This window comes from Oryctolagus cuniculus, chromosome 4 (assembly GCF_051225735.1).
Source record: "Oryctolagus cuniculus isolate XC-2025 breed Fujian yellow rabbit chromosome 4, ASM5122573v1, whole genome shotgun sequence".
Taxonomy (NCBI): domain Eukaryota; kingdom Metazoa; phylum Chordata; class Mammalia; order Lagomorpha; family Leporidae; genus Oryctolagus; species Oryctolagus cuniculus.
The window spans coordinates 144,431,159-144,455,550 of NC_142870.1; the positions used below are offsets into that span (position 1 = coordinate 144,431,159).

General features: G+C 47.0%; 1 long non-coding RNA gene across 1 annotated transcript in view; it reads right to left on the reverse strand.

Annotated features, from left to right (window-relative positions):
* Positions 1-2,335: 2,335 nt before the first annotated feature.
* Positions 2,336-24,392, reverse strand: part of LOC149127154 (uncharacterized) — a 103,103-nt gene continuing 81,046 nt past the window's right edge. The window contains exon 3 of the long non-coding RNA XR_016233283.1: positions 2,336-2,739. This is a non-coding gene — a long non-coding RNA (uncharacterized LOC149127154). The remainder of the gene's footprint in view (positions 2,740-24,392) is intronic.

Genomic DNA, 24,392 nt, shown 5'->3' on the forward strand with positions numbered 1-24,392 from the left:
TGTCACACAGATATGCAGGTGTACAGAAACAAGGTTACCACCTAGAAGGGAAAACAAAATTGATCACTGCTGAAATTCGACCTAGATCAACAGTGCCAAGTCCACCTTCCTCAGGCCACCATTTTAAGCAAGACCATCCATCAGCACAAGAAAGCTGAGACCAGCACCCCGGCAGCCCCAGTTAAGGACCCTCGGTGAGTAGCAGGTTAACCATGGAAAGGAGCCACGGAACCAAGCCACATTCTCACCCGGGGACTCCTGCAGAGATCTTGTTCTGGAGCCCAAGAGGCAGAAATTTGCCTTCTCCTGGCTTCCAGCTCCAAACCTACTAAGGAATAACAAATCCCAGCCTCACGTGTTTGACTGCTCCTCACTGCAGGAGGGGAGGAGGTCAAGAACTCTACACCTGATCCACAGGAATTTGGGCTGGAGAAGTAATCAATGAAGGATCCAGATCACAAGCCAGGCAGATCTCCAGAGAGCCATGTCGCAGAAGAGGTAAACACAAATCCATTCCCTTACAAACTGGCCGGTCTTTTGATTATATCTTTTTTTAAGATTTTATTTATTTATTTGAGAGGTAGAGTAACAAACAGAGAGAGGGAGAGAAAGAGAGAGAGGTCTTCCATCCACTGTTCATTCCCCAAATGGCTGAAACAGCCAGAACTGAGCCGACCTGAAGCCAGGAGCCAGGAACTTCTTCCTGGTCTCCCACATGGGTGCAGAGGCACTTGGGTTATCTTCCACTGCTTTCCCAGGCCACAGTACTGAGCTGGATTGGAAGAAGAGCATCCAGGACTTGAACCAGCACCCATATGAGTTGCCAGTGCTGCAAGCGGAGGCTTGGCCCACTATGCCTCAGAGCTGGGCCCTGGTCTGTCTTTTCATAATGAACTTTACCTTCTTGGGCAGGTGATTCCATGAGGTTGTGGATTGAGGCACCCACACCCCACAGGGAGTTCACTGCACAGGAGTTTTCAGCAGAGCAAGATAGAGAGCCCAAAGGCGCCTGATATGGTCACCATAGCAACTAACCCAGATCTGGTCCATTTTACTCCCAGACAAAAAAAAAAAAAAAACCAGTTCCGTGAACACTGTAGGGAAGTAGGAGCAGCTTAGATTAACCAGGCTATCTTCTGGCCCCAAGCAATCTGCAGGATAAGACCTGCATTAGGCAAAGGTCTTCACTGTGACAAAGCAGAGGATTTGTTAAGCTCTTTGGATCTTACTGGGTCCATTTAACTTCCAGTATGGAATAAAAAAGTTACTCTTCTCAAGGCAGGAGGCCTGAAGTTTCACAAGAACTCAGTTTGAAGAGGCAATGGTCACGCCATGATAAACAATCATCCAGAGCCATTCTCTCCCTCATCCCTGCGAGGTCAGGAGACAGAGAAATCAGCACCTCTGATCTCCGATTTAGCAGGTAAGAGACTGCGCCATATTTTATAAGTGGAAGCAAGTCTTAGAATTGACTTGAGTGTTAACATGAAATTCACACATATAGTTTCCCCTTTTTTCCCTAGTTACGGGAACAAACACTGTATCTGAAAACTTAATTAGGACAAGCAGTAAGAGTCTTTTCAGGTAAACATAACTCATTCATTTAATTCATGTCTATCAAAAACTTACTCTGCCATGGAGCTGCACAGACGAGTAAGGCGAGGATCTACTCGTAGTTCAGCAAGTGAGAAGAGCTTGATTAGAGCTGACTGTGCTAAAACTGTGTGCTGTGGCAAAGTATAAACTGTGTACTATGGCTCAGATGAAGCAGAAGCTAAACCCTACTCATGCAATCGTCCAGGACAGGTGGTCCTCCACCACATGGGCAGGAGAATCTGCCCTCTTCAACACATGGCTGCTGTCACCGTGGCTGTTGTTCCAAGCGAGGGTTCATGGGCCAGTCCTGGAAGTGTGAAAAGTATGTTGGGGTTGAGCAATGGGCAGAAGACAGGAGAATGTTGAGAAGCATGGCAGAAATAACCTAGATTTCCTTTAAAACCTTGTTGATAGGAATACGGACAATAAGGACTCCTCCAGAGGTGTTCAGAAGGAAGTGAGGCACATGGGTAGACGAAACTTGGATCATCTAGAGAATACCATAGGGAAAGGGATTCTCACTATATCATGGCACGGAATTCAGCTGCATTGTGTCCCGTGATTACATGGGAAGCAGACAGAAGTTGTATGTAATAAAGTTGTGTATTTACTTGAAATTTCCAAAAATGTATCAAAAGTGTGGTTGGGTTTCTTCTTTTTATTTATTTATTTATTTTTTACAATAGGAAGAAAGGGAAAAATTGGAAAAAGAGCATTTTTTTTTTTTTTTGTAGAAAAAGGAGCCAGAACTTGATTATTTGGAAACTTCTCAGCCTATACAGAGTGCAGAAGACAATTAGGAGGTTCCCTGTCAGGACATGATGCTCTGCAGGAAAGCAGAGTAGGTCTACACAGCCTTCTTCTGGTGCCCCCAAAGGTTAGTGTTTTCCATGTCACAGAGGCCCTCTGCAGAGGTGAGTCCTGTGAATCAGGGCTTCTCTCAGCTGTATCAGCAGAAGCCAGGAACAGAATTGGGATTATCCAGGAAATACCTGGACAGCAATTTGTATATTGGAGTTCATTGACATAACATACACAAGAGACCCACAATATCTTTGAGAGTGTTACATTGGCAAAAACACTGCAAACTTTGACTGAAAGACACTGAGAGAAGAAGAAAGAAGGTGTTCAGATGCCCAGTACCTGTAAGAAACAGAATGATAAAATTATTTGACTGCAAGTACTTGCTACCCTTCAGAAAAAGGAAGGACAACTCAGAGGGCAGAGCTGCAAACCCAGAGGGAGAGTTGGGAGTCCACGGGATGCAGGGGAAGGCTATATGACAGAGCCTCAAACACAAGGGATCAAGGGATTATTTTTATTTCATTTTTATTTTTATTTATTTGAAGGTCAGAGAGACAGAGATCTTCCATCTATTGGTTCATTCCCCAAATATCCACACCGGCTTGTCAGGCCAAAACCAGAGCCAGGAACCCCATCCAGGCCTCTCACACAGTTGGCAGGAACCCAAGCACTTGAGCCATCATCCACTGCCTCCCAGGATGCACATTAATAGGAAACTGGGGGCTGGTGCTGTGGCATAGCAGGTAAAGACGCCACCTGCAGTGTCGGCGTCCCAAAAGGGCATCAATTCAAGTCCCGGCTGCTGCACTTCCAATCCAGCTCTCTGCTATGGCCTGGGAAAGCAGTAGAAGATGGCCCATGTGCTTGAATCCCTGCACCCACATGGGAGACCCGGAAGAAGCTCCTGGCTCCTGGTTTCCGATCGGCACAGCTCTGGCCATTGTGGCCATCTGGGGAGTGAACCAGCAGATGAAAGACCTCTCTCTCTCTCTCTCTCTCTCTCTCTCTCTCTCTGTTTCTCTGTTTCTCCTTCTCTCTCTGTATAACTCTTACTTTCAAATAATAAATAAATCTTTTAAAAAAATAGGAAGCTGGATTTGAAGTGGAGTAACCAGGACTCAAACCAGGAACTCCAATATGGGATACAGGCATCCCAAGTGGCAGCTTAACCCATTGAACCACAACATATGCCCAAATAATAATTTTTTAAGGATTGATTTATTTATTTGAAATGCAGAGTTACAGAAAGTGTGTGTGTGTGTGTGTGTGTGTGTGAGAGAGAGAGAGAGAGAGAGAATCTTCCATCTGCTAACTCACTCCCCAAATGGCTGCAAGGGCTAGGGCTGGGCCAGGCCAAAGACAGGAGCCAAGAGTTTTCTCTGGGTCTCCCACCTGGGCACAGGGGCTCAAGCATTTGGGCAAGCTTCCACTGCTTTCCCAGGCTAGTTACCAGGGAGCTGGATCAGAAGTGGAGCAGCCAGGACTCAAACCGGCACCTGTATAGGATGCCAGTGCTGCAGATGGCAGCTTAACCCGCGACACCACAGCGCTGGCCCCCCAAAGAATTATTTTTAAACACATCAGAGCTTTCCTGGTTAGATTTCAAAATTCCCTGGAACAAGTAACTCTTTTCATTCTTTCACGTTCTCTCTTTTTAGTAAGAATGTCTATTACTGGTAATCTGTGATTGTTTCATAATTATATCTTGAAAGCAATTAATTTGTTTTTTAGCTCCTTAAACCCACAGATAGAGGGCAAATGTGACTCAGGTTGTATCACACTTCATGTCTCACTCATTCCTGACATAGATGGTTTGGATGACAAGATTTGGGACTTGTGAGCTGAAGACATTTAGATAAGATTTTTGGACTTTGAGTGCATGCTGAAATTGGTTAAAACTTCAGGGGATGTTATTATGTGGTGAATGTATCTTGAGTGTGGGACAGGCATGAATTTTGGGTTCCCACAGGGTAGACTGTGGTTGTTTCGATAATGGTCCCCAAAAGGTGCCTGTGTCTTACTCCCTAGAACCTATGAATGTTACCTTATGTGCTAAAAGGGTTGATTAAATTAGGAATCTTGTGATGTGATCTTATCCTGCATTTTATGTGTGGGTCTAAATGTCCTTGTTAAAGGCAGACAGGAATATCAAAGTTGGAGAAGTTGTGAGGGTAGAACCAGAACTTAGAGTGATGCTCCATGAGCTAAAGAATGCGTGCAACCTCTAGCAATCAGAAAAGTCAAGGAAAGTGATTCTTTTTCACTGAAGTCTCCAAAGAGAACACAACCAGTCAATACCTGACTTTAGACTTCTCATCTCCAGAACTGAAAGGGAACACATTTGTGCTGTTTTAAGCCACAAGTTTGGGGATTTAATCCACAAAATTGTGGCTAAAAAAATTTGTTACCTGCCTGGCACTTTGGCTCACTTGGTTAATTCTCTGCCTGTGGCACTGGCATCCCATACGGGCACCAGGTTCTAGTCCCAGTTAGGGCGCCGGATTCTATCCTGGTTGCTCCTCTTCCAGGCCAGCTCTCTGCTGTGGCCAGGGAGGGCAGTGGAGGATGGCCCAAGTGGTTGGGCCCTGCACCCACATGGGAGACCAGGAGGAAGCACCTGGCTCCTGGCTTTGGATTGGCATAGCTCCGTCCATCGCAGCTATTTGGGGGGTGAACCAACAGAAGGAAGACCTTTATCTCTGTCTCTCTCTCTCTTACTGTCTAACTCTGTCAAATAATTAAATAAATAAATAAATAATTTGTTAACTGCAGCAATAGAAAGTGAATGCAGCCTCTTTTCCTTGCATTCTTCCACAGTTGCCTATGTTCCTACAGCCCTAGTGTGGAGGTGGGGGTGAAGCAGCGGTACTTCTCCCACACATGGGTGTTGCTCTTCACTGCCCTCCCGGGGAGAGGTAGATGGTTGTGCTACACCTGGGTATTGGTTCCTGCCACACTTGCTGAACATGCCTGTCCCAGATCCAAGCCCCATTTCATACATAACACAACACAAGTAGACATTTTTGCTGTCTAAGGCAATAACATAAAATACACACAGATACCTAATCATCAGGATAATTATCACATTGTTATTTGTAATCATCAAGAAAGAGATGAGAAATAGTTAAAGAATTCTCTGAATGTTAGGAGAGGGAGAAGAATGAGAGAGTGATGCAGTCAGCAGCTGGGACACCACTTGGGGCATTCATGTTCCGTATCACAGTGATGCATTCAAATCCTTACTCCACTTTTGATACAGCTCCCCCCAGATACCCAGCCTGGGTGATGGCTGAGGCACTTGAATCCTTGCCACCCATGTTAGAGATCCAGTCTGAATTCAGGACTCTTAGCTTCAGCCTGGCCCAGCCCCAGGTATTGGGGATATGTGGGAGTAAAGCAGCAGGTGAAAGATCTCTCTCTCTCTCTCTCTCTCTCTGCCTTTCAAATATATAAAAATAATTTTTATAAAAGAAGAAGAAGAATGTAGGGTAAGAGAGAAGTGTGTGGTATTAGAGAGTGGAGGCCGCCATGGAAGGGAATCAGAGGCCTTTAGCAACTTCACTGGGGCACAGTGACGGCTCAGTTCCACGGCACCTCCACTTCACCCCTGTGCTCCCTGCAGCCTGCCCCAGGATTGACATATCTCATCCAGTGGTATAGAGCTGGCCACCGAGATGGTAAAGGCCCTGAGCCAGAGCAGGGCGAAATCTGACAGCCTTGCTTTGGAAGTACTCAGACCTCAGGAACCATGGTAGGCAGAGGTGATGGGCAGGCCGACTGGAGTGGCAGCATAGATGAGAGCTCCGTCAGGGCCTGGCGCCCAGGAGATCTGTGCTTCTCCCACACATCACTGCGCTTCCATGGGTGATTGCAAGGGCATGAGCTTAGCTGATGCCTCAGTTTCTTCACCAGAAAAGGGAGAATAATGCATTCTTTTTTTCTTCTCCCTCAGGGACTTGCATGAAGAATCTTTAGTGCATAATTAAGGAAACATTTTCTTGACAGTAAATGAGTGTTAATTCTTGTGTTTTGTTAAGTGTGTGTTAATTCATTAAGTTAATGTGACAAGGCAGGAAAAGTGGCAGTGAGGGGAGCACGTGGCCTAATTTTGTTGAAACACATTTTCTTTGCACTCTCAAGGCAAACGGAAGACAAGCTCTGCATGCACAAAGCAACTTGGGCTCAGCACAGTGCAACCTGTGACTCGGGCTGGCTGGGCTTTTTATGGTTCCCGAGTTCCATTACCTGCAGATGGCTTTGCTCAGGCTATCCCATCTGACCCCTGAGACAACCCCTTTTTTGTGAGAAGTGCCATGACTAGCCACTGTTCCTAGCTGAAAACCCAGGTTAAGTGACACAGCTGTGGCCACACAATTGGTAAGCGTTGGAGACAGGATACGAGTCCAGGTCGTTCTTACTCTACCGCAGGCCCTTTTCTTTGCCCACGGAGCCCCCACAGTCTCAGCACTTGGATCTTCTGAGATATTCTGATCTGTTACAGGAATTCGAGCCAGGAATAAGCAATGTGGCCTAATCTGGTCAGGGAGACACCTCCCAGGCACACCAGAGCCTGAGCCAGACCTGTCAGACATAGATTTGCAGAGGGATAGACACTCGGGCCACAAAGGGGAATTGCCCACCCAAGGCAGGAAGGCAGGAGTCCTGGGATTGATGGAGCTTGGTAAAGAAAACTGGTCAGATCCCAGCAGTGGCCAAAAAGCTTGAACAGATCTGGCGAAGACAGCGACACCTTCAAGGTATTCCCAGCTCTTTGAGGTGAGGTCAGAGGAGCATGTGACATGTGTGCGTCCGTCTTCCTCCTGACACAACCGCCAGGCCTCTTACACTGAGCCCCTCTCAACAAACAAGTCACTTCACCTCCTAGACAAGTTAGAAATGCGGGGAGTCAGGCAAAAGGAGTCATGTAAACACAGGCCAGCAAGACCCTACAGAGACTTCTGGTCCCACAAACTTCCTGCTGGGCAAACCAACCCCAGCGCAGGCACAGCAAAGGCCTTCAAGCAAAGCCCCGTATGCGTCTGCACCTGCACCAGAGCAAGGAGTGGTGAGGCCGTGTCTGTAGGGGGTGCTTTGTCACTCGTGGAAGCAGAGCCCAACAAGGCCTGGGAAGCATCCCTGTGGATTCAGAACAGGATGTAGCCAGAGCCCCTCACAGGCAGGTCCTACAGTTGCTAGAGACTTCTCTAGACCCCAGCCTCCTTCCTTGGCCATGGGAAGGGGCCTTCAAAAGGATGGAAAAGTGTCTCCTCTCTGGTTCTCTCTCTTCTCCTCTTCCTTTCATTTGGCAGAGCAGAGAAAGAAGAAAAATCATCACGCCACTGAAGTGTGAAAATCCCATGACTCATACCATTCTTCAATGAAAGTAGCTTTCTTCCAACTCCTACAGACATCTTCCCTCCAGTTAGGTGTTCCCAGCCTTAGCTGCTGGCTAGGTATTATGTGAAATTTACATCTGAGTCACCCAAGCAACTTGCACATTTTAAGCTGTTTCTAACATAAACTGTCCCAGGAAGGCTTACATGAAACATTTCATCCCTTGCCATGGAGTATTTTACCCGAGCACTTAAGCATGGATTTTGCAGGATGAATGTGAAGTGAGGACCTCACAGGGACACATCCTCCAAGGATGCAGGAGCAGGGGGATGTCCAGGGAGCCAGAGGCAGATATCTGAGCATGCACCAGCCAGGCCCCACCTCTCCCTGAGGAAGGATGGAGAGGTTTTTAGGAGGCTTCAGCATGGCTGGAGATGGGAGCCCTGGGATGGGGTGACAGGTGAGGATGAGGCAGTAGCTGTTCTCAGACTCAACCTGATAAAAACCACTGCTTACAAGGTATCCAGGCTCTGGACAAAGATAAAATGTGGGACTCTGGGTGGCATCTGTGACACATGAGTGTCAGCCAGGCTAGATGCTCTGTGCAGTGGGACTGACCACCCAGGAAAGACGCAAAGGGAGCTGCAGGTTGAGACAGGGAGGACGCACAGAAGAGCCTGCAAAGGGGTATTCACGGGCTGAGAGAGAGAGTGGGCAGCCTGGAAGGAAAACGTCCAGAACTCTCCAGGGAAGCCCAGTCAGCCAGCGTGAGGGCAAGAAGTGGTGCAATCTTACCAAAGGGCCAAACCTCAGAAGAAAGAGAAGCCTAGATCTGAGACCCAACTCCACTGCCAAGTTATCATTCATATCAAACAGTTCACTCAGCCTCTCTGAGCCAATTTCCACACCTCTGAAACAGTGCAGAGAACAATGGAGGTGACTCGTATAAACAGTGCCGGGCATATAAGAGTCCAGTGATGGGTACTAGCTTTGTCCTCCCTGCCATTATCATCACTGTATCTATTGCTATCACTATCATCAAAGAGTACAACCATGCCCAGTGCTGAGCTCAGAGCCCAGCATATGGAAGTCTGCTCGTAAATGTGTGAAAAGATTGAAGGCAAGACCACTTCATGGGCAGGCAACCTATGAAGTCAGAGTGCCCTGCCCTTGGCAGGAACTACACATGGTTTAATACCCTGCTGTGGCCATCATGAGATTCTAAATTTTCCCATGGGGTTGCACAAATTATGTAGCTGAAATACGCAAATAAACAACTAAAGCAGGATAAAGAGGGTGGGGCAGAAATGGCAGATGCTACTGAGAGTTACAGAGTGCCCAGTATCCTCTCTGGAAGAGAGAACCAGCAATCATTCACATTCTGAGTTCTCATTACTCCACACACTTGGCAACATTAATATAGAGAGACATGGAGGCCATTTCCCCAAAAATGTCTGCACCCTGCTCTGTTTTTGACCAATAGTATTTCTGGAGTCTTCGTGTTCTAATGCTCAGAAAACAAACTACCAGAGAAGAAAACCCAATTCAGTCCCAACATTTTTGAGGATGCTTGTATTGGTTTTGTCATGGGATGGCTGGGTGGAGGTTCTTGTCTCTGATTCAGGAAAGAATTCAAGGATGAGATGTAGGTAACAGGCAGTAGAGAAGCAAGATTTATTTGCAAGGGGACAGCACTGTGGTACAGTTTAAGCCGTGGCTTGCAACGCCAGCATCCCATAACAGAGCACCAGTATAGTCCCAGCTGCTCTGCTTCCAATTCAGCACCCTGCTAAGGCACCTGGGAAGGCAGCACGTGATGATTCAAGTTCCAGAGCCCCTGCTACCCAGGTGGAGACACAGATTAGGTTTCTGGCCAAGAGATGGAAGATCTCTCTCTCTCTCTCTCTCTCTGATATTCTACATTTCAAATAAGTAAATAAATAAATCTTTTTTTAAAAAAGAGTGTGTTCACAAGCAAAGTGAAAACAGGCACACAATCAAGAAGGAATACAGGCATACTCGAGGGAGCTGCACTCAACAAGGCTCAGGCCCATTCCTTTATATGATCAGGAGGCACAGTGGATGGTGACTGGGGTAGGTTGGGGATGGGGCTTGAGTAAGTGCCTAGTTCCTTGCCCTTTTCTGGAAATTCCAGAATTGTCATGGTGCCAAGTGCATCATGGGTGTAGGAGTGTCAGCCATGGTGATTTTATTATACTGACATCATAATTAGCTAAAGGTCATTGCAGAGGCAGAGCCAGCAGCCTCACTGGGTATTTTTGATGGTGCCAGTTCTGAGCAGCAGTTTCACAGAAGCCGCAGTTTTCCAATGCACCCAAAAGGAGGAGTGGGTTTGGGCGGTACAGGCAGGGCAGCAGGGAGGGTCTGGCGACCTCAGCTCCTCCTTGCTAGCTACCTCCTTACCTCTATCAGTTTTGGCTTCTATTGTGCAGACCAAGAAATGGAAATATGATTGATATATATATATATATATATATATAAAATCCAACAAGTGTGAGTCAAGGTTTTACAATCATTTTTTTTTCCTGTCAAAACACATGACTCCAACCTCCATGGCCCATGCATTACCAGGCAGAGTTCTATGGCATCACTAAGTCTGGCTGGTTCAGGCCATAACAAGGGCCTTTTCACGCTGGGGTCCTTAGTTACAACACCACAGCTGAGTCACATCTGGCTTTGAAGTTCTGCACAGCGCACTGCCTTCTAAGAAACCACCAGAGCAAGCCACGCTTCGCATTTACAATGACATGGGTGGCTTTTTCAAATACAGGGCATTCAAGCCCCTCTAGAGCCATCCCTTTGTTTGAATGCATTGGCTGATAGACCCTTGGATGAGCTGTCATCTGTCGTGTGGGTCTCCATAGGGTTCAGTCACTCACCCGAGTGCCAGCGCACAGGGGGCTTTGATGAGGGAACGTTGTTCTGTTCTCACACAGCTCATGAACCAGCTAGAGTCCAGGTTCAGGATGGCCGTGCAAGATCATAACCCAAGAAGGGGGTGAGAGAGGACTTCCTGGACGAAGGGACACCTGAGCAGGGTTCTGAAGAACAAGCAGACGAGGAGAATTCTGGAAAAAGCCAGCAGCATGTGAGAAACGGACAGGGAGCACTCGGCTTGCTCCTGGGGGTTGAAGTGCTTTACTCAGTACCTCTGCTGTGTGGGGAGGAAGAAAAGGGCCAGACAGGATCTCCTGGGCCAGCCTAAGCTCCGTCTTTATCTTCAGAGCAGAGGGAAATCACCAAAGGATTTTTGGTTGGTTGGTTGGTTTTTATCACCAAACCGTCCCACTCAGATTCTGGTTTCTGTTATCTTTTGTTTGCTAAACACACTATGAGATTTGAGCCGTCTTGCTACAGGTGGGACAAGAACAAGTTTGCAGGAGAAATTCAGGAAGATTTTCTCAGTTGGGGCATGGGGTCATGGCACCCCTCCTGCCCCAGGAGACCTCTATGAATGCCATATCGCTTCTCAAGGCTTCCAAGGTACAGTCGTGTTTTTGGGAACATGTGACAGCATATAATGAACACAGTGGCATTGGGTAGGGCTCAATTGGAGGTACGCAAAGTAGTTAAGTTATTTTCAGATTACACAAAGATCACTTGGGTGAGATCCTGGAGAACAGATTAAGTCGTCAGGGGTCTGAGGCTGTCAGTGAGGTAACCAGAATGAAGACTCCAGAGGTTATACTGGGAACAGATCTAAGGCAGTGGTCAGGAGAATGAGGAGAGGAAAGGCAGCGAGACAGACATCTTCCATCACCTGGCTTACTCCACAAATGCCTGCAACAGCCAGGGCTGGGCCAAGCTTAATTTAGGAGCCTGGAACTCAATCTAGAGCTTCCATGTGGGTGGCAAGGATCCAAGCACTTGGGCCATCACTTGCTGCCTCCCAGGGTACTTATCACCTGGAAACTGGAATTGGAAACAGAGCCAGGACCCAAGCCTAGGCACTCCAATATGGGATGCTGGCATTCCACTCTCCAACTGCTGTACCAAATGCCCACTCCCACAAAATAATAATACTCCTTTTTCAGGGGATAGGCAACCTTGTCCCTACAGTAGTTCAGTTGCCCAAGGTCAGTAATAACAGGTCAGAGCCGATGCCCTGTTTGGCCACCCCTTGCTAGTACCCCAACAATTGCTCTCCCAGCCTGATCTTGAGGCTCTACTTTGGCCAATGAGGAGTCTCTGCCAGAGAGGATGAGGCACCCTGGCACAGAAAGCATTGGACTGAGAGCAGTACTGAGGCAGCAGGGGTGGCCTTGGGCTCCTGGTGCAGCACTCCCTGCTTAGGCCATGACTACGACCACGCCCAGCTCAGGGCTGAGGCTCAGCCACACGGGGACTCTCCCAGCGCATCACCGACTCCTCCTGAGCTCTCGCCGAGGTCGCCGTGATGAAATCTCACACGTTTGTTCCCCAGCACTGAAATGTGTTTATGCTCCCGAATTTAAGGTTTGTAATGGGTTTTGCTCACGGGAATGATTATTTTAGTGCTGACTTTTAAAAAGGCAATTGATAACAAGTTTACGCAGCCAAAAGAGCTCTGGCAATTATCTGCAAATTCAGGCTCCGTGAAGAGCCAAACCAGATCATTTAAGACCCCCTGAATCCATTCCAGGGCCAAGATTATCCAAATTGACAAGCTAAAAATGAGATAATTTATGCCGAAATGGGGCTTAGGAAATCAAGATGCTGCTCTGGATGGCTGCTGCTGGGAGCGGCCCCAATCCTCACCTCCCCTGGCTCCCACACGGCCCTCCCCTCCCCTGTGCTCTTTCCAGTTGGAGCAGCAGGGAAGAGGAGGGAGGGTTGTGCTTAGAATGGTGTTTTTTTTTTTTCTCTGAAAACTCCCTGGAGTCTTTTTAAGTTTTTCATGGGAAGCTTTGAACAATTTATAGAGAATATAAAAGTCTCCAATGTCCAGCATTCTGTGTTGGGTTCTTTAAAATCCAGGTTTGGTCAGGGTGGGCCTGGATTGTATAGTCATCCACACCAAAGGGAAGAAGGCAAGTTCTGAAACAGTTTATCTCTGCAAGCCCCTCCACTGACCCCTGACTACCCTACCAGGGGGGTCTCAGCCCCAGACCTTGGCAATGAGGCTTCCTAAACAGCAGAAGAGGCTGGGCCACCAGGGAGCCCTGACTTGCTCCTAGTCTTTCCTCTGGACGCTGTCTCAGCCACCTCATCACTCAGGCTGCTCAGAAATGGACCACAGCGACCTAGGGGAAGCTGGGTCCACACTCTGCTCTGGTTAAGGGCAGAGGATTTACCATACTCATTGAGCCCCTCCCCAAATGAAAGTAAAGGAATCAAAAAGCAACCACCAACAGGAGAGTGGGAAGGCAGAAGGCAGTGGAGGAGGTTTCAACACAAAGCAGGTGCAGGCCCCAGAAGGACACAGGAAGAAAAGTCTTTGTGCCTGCAAAGGAGCTGCAACATGTAAGAAGCAAAATGCTTTGTCCTGCAGCAACAGGTCTCAGAAGCACCCAGTACTTCGGAAGCAGAGGTGAGATGTGGGGCTGAAAACTGTAGAAGTTGTTCAAGATCAATGTAAAGAAAAGAGAGCTGCTGGGGCCCACGCCCGAGCCAGGCAGCCAGGCCACCATTCCAATGCCCTCTCTCTGCAGGAGCCAGCAGGCTTATTCTCCGTGGAAGACAAAACAGAGGTTTCTGCCTAGAAGGCAGGGGTCAGGTATGAGGTTAAAGCAGGGCATTAAGTGGAGGCCTACGTATGCACTTAGCTGAGGGGTACCCAGGCCTTGCCCATGCCCCATTCCAAGGAGCAGGCGGCAGGGAATACAGGTGTCCTGGCGAGACACAGGAAGATTTCTCTCGAGAGGAAACTAACAACTCCAACTTCCCACCACAGTGAGGGAAAACTGGGGAGAAGCCTTGCCCCTGTCTGCAGGACTTTCATCATCGTTGTTATTGTTATCATTATTATTATTTAAAAGGCAGAGAGAGAGAGAGAGAGAGAGAGAGAGAAGTCTTCTATCCACTGGATCACTCCCAAATGCCCACACAGCCAGGGGTCGGACCAAAGCCAAGAGTCTGGAGCTCCTTCTGGGTCTCCATAGCCCCCAGGACTTGAGCCTTCACCAGCCACCTCCCAGGATGAGCATTAGCAGGAGGCTGGACTGGAAGCCAGGAAGTCGGTATCCGAACCAGGCACTACGATACAGATGTGGGTGGCCCAAGCGGTGACTTCAGTGCTAGGCCAAATGCCCACCCTGTTACCCAGAGGGCTTTAATCTTAGTTCTTTGTTCCAATCTAAAGCAGAAACACCAGAATAAGCAACAACAACAACAACAAAAGCCAGGCCAGGGGGCCAGAGCTGTGGTGAAGTGGGTTAACATCCTGGCCTGCAGTGCTGGCATCTCGTATGGACGCCAGTTCTAGTCCCGGCTGCTCCTCTTACAACGCAGCTCTCAGAAATGGCCTGGGAAAGCAGTAGAAGAAGGCCCAAGTCCTTGGGTCCTGCACCCACATGGGAGACCTGGAAGAAGCTCCTGGCTCCTGGCTTCGGATCGGCACAGCTCCGGCCATTGTGGCCATCTGGGCAGTGAACCAGCAGACGGAAGATCTCTCTCTGTTTCTCTCTCTGCCTCTCCTCTCTCTGTGTAACTCTGACTTTCAAATAAATAAATAAATCTTAAAAAAAAAAAAAAGGTCAGGCTGGGGGTGGGGGGGGGGGCAAGGAATACCACAATAGTAACACTGACATAGACGACAACTAGGAAAAATAATCTCGGAGATGTAACATTATTACATCTACAATAATGGCATCCAATCAAAAAAGGTCAAAGAACTAGAAAGGGTTTTTGGGGGGCAAGGGGCATAGAAAAAAATATAATAGCCAAAGTTGTATAAATCAATAAAATGAATACATGTAAAATCAAGAAACTCTCCCAGAAAATAGAGCAAAAGGTAAAGACTTAAAAGAAAGAACTGGGGCCGGTGCTGTGGCATAGTAGATTAAACCTCAACCTATGGCACCAGCATCCCATACAGGCACGAGTTCGAGTCCTGGCTGCTCCACTTCCAATCTAACTCTCTGCTCTGCTTTTAGCCTGGGAAAGCAATGGCAGATGGCGCAAGTGCTTGGGCCTCTGCACCCATATGGGAGACCCAGAACAAGCCCCTGGATCCTGGCTTCAAATCTGCTCAGCTCCAGCCATTGCAGCCATTTGGGGAGTGAACCAGCGAATGGAAGACCTCTCTCTCTGTCTCTCCCTCTCTCTGTTTGTCTTTTTAAAATGAGGAAGAATAAGAAAATTAGAGAATTAGCCCAGGGTTTCCCACATAATGAAATAAAAACAGAAGATGCTCTCTGAGAAAGTTATAAGAACTGAAGGACTTTCCAGATTTGAAAGGTCTTCTGAATGCCTAATGCAATGGGAGAATAAAAACTACACTTCACCGTAGCATTTTAGAACATTGGGTTAAACAGAGCACCCTAAAATATCCCAGAGAGAAAGAAAAACAACCACATTCGAAGAAATAAGAAATCCAGAGATCCTACTTCCCAGTGGCAAAAGTGCCTGCTAGAGAACCGTCGGATGATGTCTGGGGGGAAAGGGTCTTCCATTAAGATTCTGCACATAATTAAACCATCAAGGAATCCTCAGGGTAAAATACAGAAGATATCAAGTGGTTGTTCATGTACATACCTCCTCTTAGGAATCCACCAAAAGACGCACTTTGGTTGGATACAGGAGTCAACCAAAACATAAAACCAAAAAAGGAAGATGTGGAAATCCAGGGAAGAGGAGAGCCAGCCTGGAGGCCCAGGAAAGGCAACCCCCGAACAGGTTCCTTTAGCAGCCTGGGGAGTAGGCGGTCTCCTGCGGAGCACAGAGGGCTGAGGAGCCGATAGGCATGGAACAGGCCTTTGGGAAAGCCAACGGAGTAACGGTACCCAGCTCTGCTCACCTGGGAACCTCTGCAGTCATAGTAAGAGCAACACGACTGTGATGGAATCACCTTGGAAGGGTGAGGGGTCCTGACGTGGGCAGCAAGTGCAGAGAACCGAGTCTCGGACTGCCACAGCAGAAGTGCGCGGACACCATGTAAAATGGACTGCTAACGAAATGAGGGAACAGCCACAGCAGGCACATACCTGGAGGAACTTAACAGACGGACTCTTCCAGGTGGGAGGGGAAGGGACGGGGGTATGCACAGGGCTTCTGCTTTATAACAACTAGTAACGTGTAACTGTACTACACTGATGAAAATAAATGTTTAATTATGCTTAAATTCAAACATCAGTCCATTGTCCACATCCATAAGCATGTGGACGAGGCCAGCACCGTGGCTCACTAGGCTAATCCTCCGCCTGCAGCACCGGCACTCCAGGTTCTAGTCCCCGTCGGGGCGCTGGATTCTGTCCCGGTTGCCCCTCTTCCAGGCCAGCTCCCTGCTGTGGCCTGGGAGTGCAGTGGAGGATGGCCCAAGTGTTTGGGCCCTGCACCTGCATGGGAGACCAGGAGAAGCACCTGGCTCCTGGCTTCGGCACTGGCTGCAGCAGCCATTAGGGGGTGAACCAACGGAAAAAGGAAGACCTTTCTCTCTGTCTCTCTCTTTCTCACTGTCTAACTCTGCCTGTCAACAACAAAAAAAAAAAAAAAAAAAAAAAAAAAAGTGTGGACGAAGTTTCCATTTTACTCATTTTGCTCTCTGAAAATCAGAAAGGTGGCACATCTCCCTCTATTTTCACAATTTTCTAATTCATGGCTCCAAAGTATTTTTAAAAAGTATTTATTTATTTATTTATTTGAAAGGCAGAGTTACAGAGAGGCTGGTTCACTATCCAAATGTCCGCAACAGCCAGAACTGTGTTGATCCGAAGCCAGGAGCCAGGAGTTTCTTCCAGGTCTCCCATGTGGGTGCAGGACCCAAGGATGTGGGCCATCTTCTACTGCTTTCCCAGGCCATAGCAGAGAGCTGGATCAGAAGTAGAGCAGCTGGGACTCAAACCGGTGCCCATATGGGTTGCAGGCACTGCAAGCAGCGGCTTTACTGGTACGCCACAGCACCAGCTCCCAAAGTATTCTTTGTTCATCTTTTTAAAAAGATTAATTACTTAGTTGAAAGGCAAAATAACAGAGAGAGAGAGAGAGAGAGAGAGATCGTTCATCCTCTGGTTCACTCCCCAGTGACTACAACAGCCGAGGCCAGCCAAGCTGAATCCAGGAGCCAGGAACTCCATCCGAGTCTCTGACACTGGGTGGCAGGGGCTCCTCAAGCACTTGGGCCATCTTCCACTGCCTTCCCAGGTGCATTAGCAGAGAGCTGGGTCAGAAACGGAGCAACTGGGACTCGAACTGGTGCTCCGATACAGAATGTCAGCATTACAGGTGGCAGCTTAAACCCACGGCACCACACGGCCATCCCCACCATGTGATTCTCAACCAGTTTCTAGGAGGCACCTCCTTGTAGTTAGTTAGAAAGGAATATTAATTGAAAACACATGAGACTTAATGCAAACGGATGATTGCAGGCCCCTGCTCAACCTTCCTACCTAACTGTTCAGAACAAGATCTGTAGGAATCAACCTCTGGTTCATTTCAGTAGAGGAGACTGCTGGGTAAACATGGGTGAGTGCCTGTGTCTGACTCCGACCTTGATGCTGAGGGCACAGGAAGACAGATGCTACAACCAACCTTCACGTCCTCCTCTTACCTTTTCCCCTAGTCAAGAACACAGAAAAAATGGCCTGGAAAGACCCAGCCCAGTTTTGGCTCTAAGCAGTTCCCAGTGCAGCTGAACCTTCGTATCCATTGAGGAGCTTTTGTTTTTTTAAACCTTAAGGCAGAGAGAGAGAGAGAGAGAGAGAGAGAGAGAGAATCTCCCATCTACTGGTTCACTCCCCAGATGCCTGCAACATGCCAGGCTGGGCCAGGCCAAGCCAGGAACCAGGGTCTCCATTTGAGTGTTTTCATGTTAATGGCAAAGACCCAACTATTTGAGGCATCACTGCTACCTCCCAGGTGTACATCAGCAGGAAGCTGGAATTGGAAACAGCCAGGACTCGGACGAGCCATGCAGAAATGGGATATAGGTGTTCTGAGCAGTCTGAACCACTGTGCCTAAGGTCCACCCACATGCAGGAAATTTGTTCTACTGAAACTTCTTCGGGCTCCAAAAGGCCCTAGAGAGATGAAATCACCTAGGAAAACCATATCGGAGAATATAAAAGAAATTCTCCAATGACTTTTGGTGAGAAACCCATATGGAGGCCAAAATGACTGTGAATGATATTGAGTGAAAGATAGGCAGGAGAACATTCTACAGAGCCAGCAAGCAATGCACCTATTAATCTCATCCCAAATAGGCCAGAGTAGAAGTGAACCATTTGCTTCACAGGAATGAAAAACCTTCGGAACAAGCAATGAACAAAGCTGAGCAACATTTGTGTAGTGAGGAGACCAACCAAGGGCTCTGCCCAATCCTGATGATGACAGAAGTGAGGCAGAAGCTCCAGCCTTCTCACCAATATTTCCTATGAATGAGGCATTCAATTATGTTTCCTTTTTCTATTTTCCTCAGTCGTGGAACTCCTGATCTCAAGTCTTTGTCCACTGTTTTTTCTTGGGAGGGCAAGGGACCAGGTCATAGGCTAAAGAAACAAACCTGAAGGAACCAATACTAAAGGAAATAAATAAAAACCATGAGGAGTGCACGTTAAAGACTCTCCCAAAGGAAAATGATTTCAATTTTACTCTGTCTCACTCACTTCTCCCCACTTCCTCCCAGAATACACCTGCATAACCATATATTTATACAGATTTTTTATTATTGAGATAATACGCATTACAGGCCTCATGCTTCCTCCCTCCTAAATCCAAAATGAAGAAGCTTTCTCTTTTCTCTCGCTCCCTTTCTCCCTTCGCTCCCCCTCACCAACACGATTTACATTCTCAATGTAATGTATTAAAAAGTTGACAGGGACGAAAGGATTCACACGATGTCTGCTACGAAACCCAATTTCCATGATGAATTGCCCGAAGCCCCTGAATCACAAACCATTTTTTCCGCTGCTCAGAAGTTGGTTTTTTTTTTTTTTTAAATCTTCTTAAAGCCTCTCTCCTAATCTTCGGCTAGAAGAGATGGGTGAAAGGATTTTTTTTTTTCTAAACTAAGGAAAGTATTAGCATCTTGGTTGTTGTGCATCAAATTTGAAAATGCAAGGTTAGTAATATTTCAAATCAGCCATGGTCCAAACCTCTTGATAAGTGAGTGTGCTCTTTCGTGTTCACCCCTCTCTCTCCCTCTCTCTCTTCCTCTCTCTCCCTCTCCTTCTCTCTCTCTCTCTCCTACCCCCACCCCATTCTTTCTTATAGCCAGTAATAAGGAGGTGCTTCAGGAGAAAAGAGAAATTCAGAGTGCTTCTTCACAAACCTATCCCACTGGGAAGGTTACAGAATCCCAAGTAAGATCCCCACTTCCCTAGGTGGCTGGGTCCACCAGAGCTGGATAAAGAATTCAGCAGCAAAACCCTGACCCAACTCAGGCGATGCTCCTGTCTGCTTGGCAAGCTGTGGCTGTGACCCTCAGAGGTGCACCTGCTTCGCTGAGAGTGCTCTCCCCCAAGACTGGATTTCACTCTCCCAGAAGAGTCCATGCCGCACCACCCACTACAAGAAGGGCACGGGAGGATGCAGCATCCACCTGAGCTCCTGCCAAGAGTGTTGGCCTTTGAGGAAGGCCCACTCTTTCCCAGACATTCTGGAGACCTGGGCTCTGCCAGCTGTCTTGGCTCAACTTCACATTTTTACCTGTGTGTGTCAATGAGGTGCCACTGCCACTCAGGGCAGAGCTGGCCTTTCCCTAGCTCCCAGTCTCCTAGAAAACTTACCAAAAAGAAAGACAAAACGCTTTATAGAAGACACTTAAAATAAGATCATTAATGAAATGCTTCTTTAAAGAATATATTCAACATTCTAAAGGGAGAAAAGTGGTCTCTGAGATTACCCCAACATTGCCAGTACATTTGTAGAGAGACTGACAGCTGACCAGCACCTTGGAGACAGAGAATGAGCAGTCCACAGACTCAGGAGAGAGTAAGGCCGAGGTCATTGACATGTAATTTGATTCAGGAAAGCTAAGAAATCTCAAGTGCAAAAATTCAGAGAAGTTCTGCCACGTAAGACATGCCAGGATCTTGATCCTAAATGCTAAGAATCTCCATTTGCAGGGGAAGAAACTGAGGGCTTCAACACGAGCACTGTCTGCTGGTTGTACACACCCCACAGGCTGTTCAGCAAGTGAGTGACAGAGCAGGACTGGGGTGGATGTGGCTACTGGCCACATGCAAACTACCAAACATGCAACTACCTGAGCTCACGCAGATAACGCGTCTGGGTGACGAAGTGAGGGTTTTACAACACACAGTTCCCCAGGGCTCTTACTCCCACACATGCCCTGTGTTCTCCTAACCAAGCAGAAGGGGGCAGTTACAAAGGGACAGGAGCTCTCATTACCCTTCCAGAAAGCTTCAGCAGGAGGACTGAATGGGCCACTTTACTGAAAAGCCTTCTGCTTGGCTTGATTCGGGGCTAATAAGTTGTCATCAGGTCTCTGCATTGATCTACATTGAGTCGGCCTTAAATGTGGACATCATCTCATTTAAAGGAAGATCTTTGAGCTTATCACTCATTTTTGTCTGCTCAAACAATTCTCAGAAAGCCATTAATCCTGTTTTACTGTACAGGAATCCCTTGCCACAAAGAACTTGGCTTAGAAATGGCACATGTCACCAAAGAAGATATACACAGGGCAGAGAAGCATATGAGGACAATATCAACATCCTGTGTCATTAGAGAAGTGCAAACTAAAACAACAATGAGATACCACCTATAGATACTGTGTAGAATAACCAAAATTCAAAACTCTGACAACACCAAATGCTGGCAGGTGTGTGGAGCAATAGGTGCTCCCATTCATTGCTGGTAGAAATGCCAAAGGTAGAACCACTTTGGAAGACAGAGTGACAGATTTTTACAAAATTAAACATTCTCTTATCGTATGACCCAGCAGTTGTACTCTTTGATATTTATCCAAATGAGTGGAAACCTGCGTCCACACAAAATCCAGCAATATATGTTTATAGGTGATTTGTACATAATTACCAAAACCTGGATGCAACCAATGTATCTTTCAGTAGATGAATGAATTGTGATACATCCAGACAACTGAATTCTATTCTAGGCTAAAAAGAAATGAGCTATAATGCCACAAAAAGACATGGATGAATATTAACGCACATTTCTAAGAGAAAGAAGTCAACATGATAACACTCCATCCTGTATGATTCCAACCATATGCTATTCTGGAAAAGGCAAAACCATGGAGACATTAAAAAGATCCTGAGGGAGGCACCTGGCCTAGAAGTTAATATGCTGGTTAAGACACCCCTATCAGAAGCCTGGGCATGATGCCCACCTGCTGACCCTGACTCCAGCTTCCTGCCAGTGCAGCCCCTGGGAGGCAGCAGTGATTCCTGCCACCCACATGAGAGACGGTGAGTGAGTTTCCAGCTCCCAGCCTTGGCCATTATGAACATCTGGAGAGTGACTCAGCAGATGGGAGAGCCCTCTCTCCTCCTCCCTCTGCCTGAGTTTTTGTCGCTCTCTCACAAATAAATAAGAAAAAAATTTAAGGATTGTGGTTTCCAGGGGTTAAGAGAGAGGGAGAAATTAACAGGTGAGGCACAGAGGACTTTTAGGGCAGTGAAAATATTCCTACCCATGACACCACAGTGCTAGACACGTCACTGCTACATTGGTTAAAATCCAAGAGTGAGCCCTAATGTAACTCCGAACTTTGGATAATAACAGTGTAGCAGTGTCGGCTCATCAATTAGAACAAAGGTACCACTGGTGCAGGATGTTGATAGTGGGAGAGGTTGCGTATTGGGGGCGGGGGGGGGGGGGGCAGGGAGGATACAGGAAAGCTCTGTATTTTCTGTTCAGTTTTGCTGTCAACCTAAAAATGCTCTAAAAAAATTAAGGTCTATTGAAAAGGTAAATAATCCTGTAATGTCAAAGACTATAGAATAGTGCCCAGGCCCCAAAAAAGACAAAGGAAAAGGAGGGATGAGAATGAAAATTCAGAAATCATATATTGACAAAAACGGGCAAGAAGTGAGTGCAGCACATTTGAAATAGATTCAACTTCAGTGAAGAAAATGGACGACTTTGAAAGTAGTCATCCTGTATAATCTAAATGCAGCTAAAACTGGAGCAGGTGTTTGACTTAGCATTGACGTGACCACTTAGATGCCCACAATCCCACATTGGAGTGTCTGGGTTCAAGTTCTGGCTCTGCTCCTGATTCCAATTTCCTGCTAATGTGCACCCTGGGAGGCAGCAGGTGATAATTCAGGCAGTTGGGTCCCTGCCACCACGTGGGAGACCTAGATTGAGATCTCCACTCCTGACTTTGGCCTGGCCCAGCCCTGACTGTTATGGACACTGGGCAGTGAACCAGGAGATGGAAAAATTCTCTCTCTCTCTCTCTCTCTCTTTCTTTCTTTCTCTCTCAATAAATAAAGGATATAAAAATAAGAAAGAATGTAGCTAAATTGAAAGAGGAAAAATATACAAGATGAGAGAGAAAATTAAATAAAGATCTCATTGATGAATCTGTTCATTTTTCTTTTTTTTAAAGATTTTATTTTTATTTATTTGACAGGTAGAGTCATAGACAGTGAGAGAGAGAGACAGAGAGAAAGGTCTTCCTTCCATTGGTTCACTCCCCAAATGGCCGCAACAGCCAGAGCTGCACCGATCTGAAGCCAGGAGCCAGCTGCTTCCTCCTTGTCTCCTATGTGGGTGCAGGGGCCATCCTCCACTGCCTTCCCAGGCCACAGCAGAGAGCTGGACTGGAAGAGGAGCAACCAGGACTAGAACCCAGTGCCCATATGGGATGCCGGTGCCGCAGGCAGAGGATTAACCTAGTGCACCACGGTGCCGGCCCCTCTGTTCATTTTTCTTAAACAAAAAAGGAAGATTCTATCATGCCAAAGAAATGGCCATCAATAAAGTTTTTGTGTTCTGTGAAAAAGCGAGCTGTTTTTATTCATTATTGTATCACCAGTGCTGAGAATGGTGTGTAGCATTGTTTATGAAAGCTAGAGCTGAAGACAAGGGTGGTACAAAGATAATCACTAATGACTATCATCCAGGTTTATTAACTACTATAACAAATACCCTACCTATCTAGAGGTTTAAGCAATAAAGATTTATTTCTTACTCATACTGTAATCTGAAAATGAGGACTGGTAGAGATAACTATGCTCCACACAGTCATTTAGGGAACCAAGGTTCTTTCACCGATTGGCTCCATCACTCTTAGAGCCCATGAGTTCCCCATTAAGTCACCTGTATTCAGCTGGTGACAACAGAAAATGCAAATGCCTGGGGGATCTTAGGTACTAGGTTTAGATGAAGCATCTATATTTTCTTTTCTTTTCTTTCTTTTTTTTTTTTTTTTTTTTTTTTTGACAGGTAGAGTTACAGACAGTGAGAGAGACAGAAAGGTCTTCCTTCCGTTGGTTCACTCCTCAAATGGCCACCACGGCCGGCACTGCGCCGATCTGAAGCCAGGAGCTAGGTGCTTCCTCCTGGTCTCCCACGCAGGTGCAGGGACCCAAGCACCTGGGCCATCCTCCACTGCCCTCCCAGGCCACAGCAGAGAGCTGGACTGGAAGAGGAGCAACCGGGACTAGAACCCGGCGCCCATATTGGGTGCCGGCACCACAGGCAGAGGATTAACCAAGTGAGCCATGGCACCGGCCCCAGAAGCATCTATGTTTTCTATAAACTTTCAGTTAGCCAGGGCTCAGAGATCTGACATAACTGCAAGAGACCCTCGGAAATACACTGTAGTTATAAGCAACATTATGTCAGAGCATCAAACAGGAAATTGCAGGTACCACAAATGCTTTCTTCTCTGGATCAATATTTGGGTCGATCAGGAGAGAGGTGGAGCAAGAAGAATTGACCAAAGCAGAGAGTATTGTTTGAGATCTTCCTCATATTAGGATGACAGAGACATGAATTCTCAGGTAAAACAGAAAAATCAGATACAGCTAGACCTGGCCACCAGTAATGTTGTAAAGCACTGCCTTACTAAGCAGTTCATAAGAGGAAAAATATCAAAGAAGCCATCCCTGTAGGTTTTAGCTGTTCACAAGCCTTATGTTCAACTGGGTTCTTCAAGGAGCAGACCATGAGCAAGAATTCAGCATGAGTGACTTGTTCAGAAAGCTCCCTCAAGAGAAACTGAAAGGGAAGCATGACCAGAGAATGAAGCCAAGTCAAGGAGAAAACACGAGTGAGCTTCAACATGACTCCACAGAAAGCCCAACCTTCAGGCACGGAACCTGGGCTTTTGTACTCCTGTAGCAATCAGTCATTGGCTTCCGTTATCCCTGAGAGGATGTAAACTCCCAGGTACTCCTGAATGAGGAAGTTGTTGGTTACAGAAACTTTCAAATATCTTAACGGGCAAAATAGATCCAACAGTCCAAGAACAATCCTCTGAAGTATGTTACAGATAACAGCTATTAGCAGCAAAGTATAGCGTATTGGGGATAAATACACAGGACCAGTAAGAGATATGGAGGAAA